Genomic DNA, 8034 nt, shown 5'->3' on the forward strand with positions numbered 1-8034 from the left:
TAATGACAATCTCCCCCTATACTGTACATTGTACACTCACAGTGAGGTTAGTTTTGTGAAACCTACAATTTCTCATGCATGTGGTTAGGCACCCTATAATAAGTGAATGGTCATGCCCTTTGTTGGATATCTATTTGCTTCGAGATTTAATATCGTCCTCGTACATTTAGGAAGTATGTACTGCCATCTTATCTTACCACTGAGAACCCAAGCAAATCCTGAGAGAGTAAAAAAAGTGTTGGGTGCCGCTTATGTACAGGGATGTCATTTTGTCCATGTTGAACTTGTTGATGATTGTCCGGTTCAAAAACCGATGCGAAGATGGCGTAGAACTCGACAATTAATTGTAGATAGTTGGGATACTGTATTACAACCAAGACAAGCACAATTTACGGCATTGAACATTCTCAATTTAGTATTGGAAGACGAGCACACTAATGATGGGTCCGAAATACCAATAATAGATGTTGACTAGGAATAAGTCTATGTAATTAATGTTCATGTGGTTGGAATTGTAATTTGGTTTTTGATACAATTTTCTTAAATTTGATGGTATTCTTTGGTCAAATTTGATATATGGATGTATGTTTATTTGATTTGGATGGTTTGGATTTTTGGGATTTGAACTTGGAAAAAATATAAAGTTCTGTTTGGACTAATTGTGATTATAGGATAAGTTCAAAATGTTACCCTTTGAAAATACTAAACCAAACTAAATTAAAATTTTCAATAGATTTGGCGAGGTGAGCCAGGCCTGCGCAGTAGTGCAACACATAGGCGACTCCTAAAAGTCCAAATAGCAAGCTATTCTGGCAGACCTTCACCATTAAAAGATTAATTTAATATCGTGTGAGGCAATACCCTACATATCAGATATACTGACAAGAACATATACTACACTTGATCTTAGCCAAAAGACTATGTTTTACATGCTATCTCAAATCGGCTTTTATAACCACTTTTGTTTTGCTGCACTATGCGGCTGGTCGATATGGGATAGAGCTGATTTCACTGAGGACTTTAATGAAGGTTGTACACCACAACCATTTGATGAACCAAAAAATTATTAGTTGGATAATTTTTTATTAGAACAACCACAATTTCCAAGTTAAGTTCAGTTAGCAAAGTGCATCCTGATTAAAGTGTCCACTATTACATCATAGATTTCATGAAGGAAGCCAAATATAATTCAACAATAATGTAGTTCTCTTTTAGGGGACTTTCTAATGTATGGCATCACAGGCCACCGAGTGTTATATCAAATTTTACTCAAGCCGAGGAATGAATTGAAACTCAATAAGGGAGGATCAATACGGGAGAAGCCAACCTCTTCTCTTACTGACGGGATTACATTTCGAAACCTTGTCCTGGAAGTCAGAGCATCTTAACTCTATAGCAAGAGCAAAAGAACAAGAACAACGAATTTTGAAAAGAGGATTAATGGTTAAGAAACAAACTAAAAAGAGATGGCTATAGAAAGGCGCGTGCTAAAATTATTAGAGTTTGTAATTGACCTCTATCATTTTATCTCAGGGTATGTTTGATTGGAAAGTAAACCTGCTTTTTAGTTGAGAATCTTCATGAGATAGGTGCATTACAAACGAGTCTATATCCGCCCAAGAACTTTCGTGGAGAATTCTCCAATAAAAATTCCCTGCCATGCCTCCATAACTTTTCCACGAAAAGTGTCTTAAGATAAAATGAACAGAGAAGCATTTTGAAATAAGTCCCGCGCAATCTTGTGCATTCATAAGATTAATAGAGATAAAAACATTAGAATCCTTGAGCAACAGAGCATACATTCCTTACTGTCATAAATAAGCACGTCCTAGATTTCTAATAACAAAAAGAGCACGATATGTAATGACATAATTAGAAATGGATCAGTCTAAGATAGGATATGGAGGGAGTGCTGTTGTTGGTGTCTTGCTAGGTGTTTCACTTCCGAGTTTGGTGCAGTAGGTCTTGACCAATGGAGGGAAGTAAGGATTGAAAGGAAATACTTTTGGCCAGCAATCGTTATCAATGGCAGTGATAGCTCTACAACATGCTGGACCGAGTAGGTGAACTTGGAAGCTGAAGAAAGATGTAATGGCCTCATTCAAGCACCCTTCGGTCTTCTGGAGCGACGTTATACATGTTCCAACATCTGGGATTAACCCAAATGTATTCAGAGATGCATCTTCAAGTTTGAAATTAGTTTTGAGCAGATGAAGCTGTTAAGGCCGGCTTGGTGCCCGACTGAACATTAGCACAATATTGCCTAAGCAAAGGAGGAAACAAAGAGTTGAAGGGGAACATTGCTGCCAACAACTCATACTAATTGTTGGAATCTCTTGTGTATTTCTAAATACTAGTGTGTGTGTGCAAAGTGGAGGAGATGAACAAATAATGTTCTCTCCACTTTAGTGCATAGTAGATAGTCCCACATTGGTTATCCACCACATCGGGTAGGGTTCGAGCCTGGGCTTAGGCTTACTGTTGTGGGTAGTGGTTTGACCAATAGCCTAAACTTGTTTTGCCTTTTTCTTGAGCAGCAAGTTTCAGTGTTCTATTAGGAGTTGGTCTCTCTTTCTCCTAACCTCTATAAATAGGACTGTGAGTCTATAGAGAAAAAGGACTTGATCAGAAACTCAACTCAGAGAAACAAAAAACTCAAACTAGTCATTTTCTTCTTCTCTTCTTCCTGTCAGCCGCCAGAGAGAGTAATATTGCTGTTCTAGAGGGTAGTCTGTTCTAGTGCAAAGTCAGGCTGCTGTTAACCATTGAATCATGTGAGGAAGATGCCACTGTTGCCTTTCTGCACCATTGGAAGGGGCGAAATCTTTCCTTAAGGACAGCCTAATCCGCGCCTTGGTTATTCCTAGTTACTGCTGTCCTTGTTTCTTCATTGCTCTTTTGTCCTTCGTTCTACTTTAGTTGCTGTGTTCATACAACTATTCTAACAATCTTAAGGAAAGAGTTTTGTAGTAGAACAAAGGAGAGTACTTTAATACGACAATCAAAAGATAAGTCTTTTACTTTGAGTTATTGTTTGTGTTATTGGGTTATGACTTTAGAAATTTTCTAATAATTTCGTTTTTGGTAGGGAAACCAATTAAAGATTGAATATTTATTGATCTTTTGTGGTTTATCAAACCCTATATGGTTGTAGACCTTTCTCCTACGTTTGTGGGAGTCAAATATGAGATTTCTATCAAGAAAAACGTCAAAGTTCGTCTTTTTGACAGCTGCGTCACTCGTTACGGAAACTGCTATAACTTTCAGCTCAGAACTCGGTTTTGCAATCTGCTTCTTGTGTTGGATAGCTTATTCAAAGAGCTTTGCAGTGGTATAAGGCTTGATACCCAATTCGTTCTGAGCTGGTTTAGAATTACAGTTCTTTTGAACTGTTTTTCTAGAAGGAGGAAAATATGATAATCCGATTTTTCAATCGGTTAGGTATCGTATTCTTTCACTCTTTGCAATTCTTTTGGTTTAATTATATGGTGATATTCTTACCTTGAGTTTCATGCTAGTTTTCTTAGGAGGGAAATCCCTAAGCTTAAACTTCTTTAATAACCTAGTCAACAAATTATATGTGTTTATTACTGAAGAATTAATTGGTTTGATTAGAAGTAGTTTGATATTAATTTTCTTTGTACATATGTAGATGTATGTAGATGGTCTAAGAGAGACTTTAAGATAGTTAATATCAACCACACTCAAATCTTGGATAGTAATTATAATGTATTCAATGCATAATTGCTTACTTTTATTGAGTGAACGTGTTGTTAGACGATGGTTATAATTGTACTGTTGTGAAAATACATGTTAGATGAAGTAACTTGTAGCTTATATCCAATATAACATATATTAAAGTTGTGTAGCATGCTAGTTTTGGATATTAATCATCGTGGATTTACTTTAAACTTGATAATAGTTTATTGGTAAAATTTTTTAGTTGACGACATTAATGGGTTGAGCCATTAGATGTTGTGGTAGTACTTGAGGTCTTGTTGATAAGGTATTCTATCTTACTTGAGCTCATGTAATAAGAAGAGGTGGAGTCCTCAGTTGTTTTGCATATTCAGTGGCTAGATTTGCTTAAATATCGTATACTTTTTTGTTGTGAGGGGTACAGTTAAAGTTTACTTTTCCTGAACCTATGATATGATATTTACCATGTTTGGCATGAATGCATTATTTAACATTGACATGAAGTTTAACCATGTCATATATTATTAAGTAATGAGCATCGTTGTCTACGAGAGGAAACAATATGGGAAACAATCAATATCCTCTTAAACCTAATTTAGTCAAGGAGATGTAAGGTAATGGTTTGTCTTCTTAGACAATATCCTCCAGTGACTATTTTAGACAAGGAGATGTAACGCTTGTAGATTGTCTTATTAGGCATTATCCTCCTATGACTATGGATAAATAGCCAAGGTGATGTACAAGTGCGTGGATTGTCTCCCTATGACAGTTGGAATGTTGAATGATGAAAAGAAGGATGATAATGATATTATCTCGGGTAAAACCCTTTTCATCTAATTCTTCTATTCTTTAAGATTCATTAGAATCTTTTGTGGATTTCCTTTCATATAGATAACATGAACACAATATGACCATGTTTAATATGATCCAGAATCATAGACTTGAGTAAAGTATATTCTTGTCATAAGAGTGCATTTTATTGTTGTTGTTTCTTTTAGTGTTTGTAGCGGTATAATGTGGTTTGCATGTAAGTTTGATTAGGTTGAGTAACCATTGAATTGTGGGGGTTGGTGACCCATTTGCATGACACTGTTTTACCATAGTTCATTTCACAAGATAATTGGAAAGACACTGAACTACAAAGTATGGAAAGATTTTGGGCCTATCCAAAAATGCTTCAAAATGTGGGGGTGTCTTGCCAAGGCTATTGTGAATGAATCTAAAAGAAGTCTTTTTGAGACCTAGAATTATCTAGTAGATGTTCATTGGTAAAACTCATAATAGTGATGTTTGTTTTCAGTTGTCATGAGTGATAACAATTTTGTAGATACCACACTATTATTGAATGTCTTATATGCTAATTTTATTTGAGGTTGTGCTTTCTGAGAAATTGGCATAGAGTGGTTGAATGTTCATAATGAACTACATAAGATAATCCCATTATTTCTGCACAAGAAATTTGGAAGACTATCAATGAGTATTTCCACCATTCACGGTGATGATGTTTATATGTTTCTTGAGGAAGATTCATTAACCTATAAGGAAGTTGTCCGTCTATGAGAAGTGTCCTTTTTGAAGGATACAACTCCTCTAAACTGGACTCTTGATTTATTGGGGGATCTATAGGTTGAATTGGATCTTCAAGAGAAAACTAAAACGTGATAGTTGTATTGCAAAATATAATGCTAATAATAATAGCCAAGGGGTTTCAATCAGAGACAAGATTTATACTATTTTGAAACCTTGCTCATATAACTAGAATTTCTTATACATAATTCTAAAGACTCTAGTTGAGTAGTTGTGCGGAACTACAATACCAAGTAGTACCAGGTGATGAGCTGAAGGTATACAATTTAGTAAAATCTTTGTATGAGTTTATTCAAGCGCCTATAAATGGCATGAGCAATTCAACAACATATTAGTATCATATGGATGTCAAAGTACCGTTGTTGATAAAAAAAAAAGGTGTACTTAATTTAGAGCAAAGCAAGACATATGTGTTAATCTCTCTTTGTTTAGATGATTTAATATCATGAGTGCTAGCATTGAGAATGTGTATGAGACAGAGAAATTCCTTTTTGAAACACATCATAAACCGTCATTGAAAATGATAGTTTATTATGTTGTTAAACTCATTTCTGTAACTACTATATTCAGTTGTCAAGATGTTGATGTTTGAATATGGTTGAAGGCCACAGCGTACCTCAAACCAGACCGGCCGGATGGTATAGGGGAATTTCGGGCACTACAGAATTGAATGACTGGTGAATATAGGAATTAAAACTCATGTTGGTCTTATTATATTGTTATAGCACTTAGTAGAAATATTTTTCATTGAAAAGTATGGGTATTATGATAGTAAGCATGTGTTAACACCTTTTGTGGCAAATATCCATCTTATGAAAAATAATCTCTTTGTGTTTTCTCATACTAAATATGTCAATATCAATGGTAGCCAATTGTACTTGATGGATAATGTATGTGAGACATGACATTGCCTACATTAATGGCATACTGAGCTGATAACCCATTGTGTCCTTATAAGGAACTTTGATGTATATTGTCAGATTATCCAAGTACTATAGCAGAGCTATTGATTATGGACTGATATTTAGTAGATTTTCATTATTGTTAGAAGGGTAATATGTTATAAACTGGATCCAGTAATGTTTATGTGTTTACCTTTAGTGGAAATTGAGTGTCTTGGATATCATCCAAGCTAATTAATCGCCTTAGAAAAGGCATGTGATGATGCTGAGTGGGTTAGCAACCTCTTGGCAAATCTTCCCATTGGCTCTAAACAGTATCCTGATGTGTATATACTTTGCAACTGTCTCATTGCAATAGCTAAGACATGTTATCTTATGTGCAATGGAAAAAGAATACATGTAAGTTGAGATATAACTTAATCAAGCAGCTGCTAGAGATTATGTTAGGTTGGACTTAGTTTGGCCACATGTCTAACCACACCACTTCTTTGGAGGCAAATGGTTATACGTCGAGGGGGATGGGACTTTTGCCCAGATATAAGGCGACACTGACGGCAACCCTACCTATGTGATTGGAGATCCCATGAAGTAGGTTCAAAGGGAAAAACAAGTCACTTCGTCGTCCTGCAGTACTATCATCTTATTTATTTATGAGACGTCCCACCCTATGACGAGATGGTACTATAGTATACTTTGTATAACTAGAATTGCAATGAGAAAGGATGAGTTATTTTACTCTTATTGGAATCCATAGTCCATTTTTTTATAATGAGATAGTGTATTTTAACTGCAATGTACACTTGATGGATATCCACCTATGTGAATGTAGAACTGGGTCGGTTCTTATGAGTATTCTCAGGCAAGTACTCTAGAGCATTCATGGAACACAGGCGTATGAAGGGCAAAAAGCACAACACACCGCTAAAATCGGCATATAATGAAAGAGCAATGTGAGTGCATGTCCTCTATTTTACTACAAGGGAATGTTGGTTCAAAGATTTTTTAATCCACCACTTTCATGTATTATAAGACATGTTACCCTATGACTGGTTCAAGCCCGTAAAGCACCAATATCTTATGCATTATTTTTTCGATTCTCTCTGGCATTTCGTTAACCCATTTCTTTTGTAATATCCTATTCCAAAATAGTGGGGGACTATTAATATTTTGAAATAGTGGGGGATTGTTGGAATCTCTTGTGTATTTCTAAATACTAGTGTGTGTGTGCAAAGTGGAGGAGATGAACAAATAATGTTCTCTTTACTTTAGTGCATAGTAGATAGTCCCACATTGGTTATCCACCACATTAGGTAGGGTTCGAGCCTGGGCTTAGGCTTACTGTTGTGGGTAGTGGTTTGACCAATAGCCTAAACTTGTTTTGCCTTTTTCTTGAGCAGCAAGTTTCAGGTGTTCTATTAGGAGTTGGTCTCTCTTTCTCCTAACCTCTATAAATAGGACTGTGGAGTCCATAGAAAAAAGACTTGATCGAAACTCAACTCGAGAAACGTAAAACTCAAACCAAATCCTTTTATTCTTCTCTTCTTCTTCCCCGTAGAGAGAGAGTACTATTGTTGTTCTAGAGGGTAGTCTGTTCTAGTGCAAAGTCAGGCTGCTGCTAACCATTGAATCCTGTGAGGAAGACGCCACTATTGCCTTTCTGTACCATTGGAAGGGGCGAAATCTTTCCTTAAGGACAACCTAATCCGCGTCTTGGTTATTCCCAGTTACTGATGTCCTTGTTTCTTCATTGCTACTGTTCTTTTTGTTCTACTTTAGTTGCTATGTTCATACAACTATTCTAACACTAATTTCTTTGATGGCATTACAACAAGCAGGACCAAGTAAG

The 8034-nt window shown here is 36.0% G+C and overlaps 1 non-coding gene across 1 annotated transcript; it reads right to left on the reverse strand.

The window, feature by feature from the left end:
• Window positions 1-738: 738 nt before the first annotated feature.
• On the reverse strand, window positions 739-927 carry LOC147515136 (U2 spliceosomal RNA). The gene has a single exon (XR_015214539.1). It is a non-coding gene; the product is annotated as a U2 spliceosomal RNA (small nuclear RNA).
• Between the last annotated feature and the right edge of the window lie 7107 nt (window positions 928-8034).

Source organism: Coptis chinensis, chromosome 2 (genome assembly GCF_015680905.1).
Source record: "Coptis chinensis isolate HL-2020 chromosome 2, ASM1568090v1, whole genome shotgun sequence".
Lineage (NCBI taxonomy): Eukaryota > Viridiplantae > Streptophyta > Magnoliopsida > Ranunculales > Ranunculaceae > Coptis > Coptis chinensis.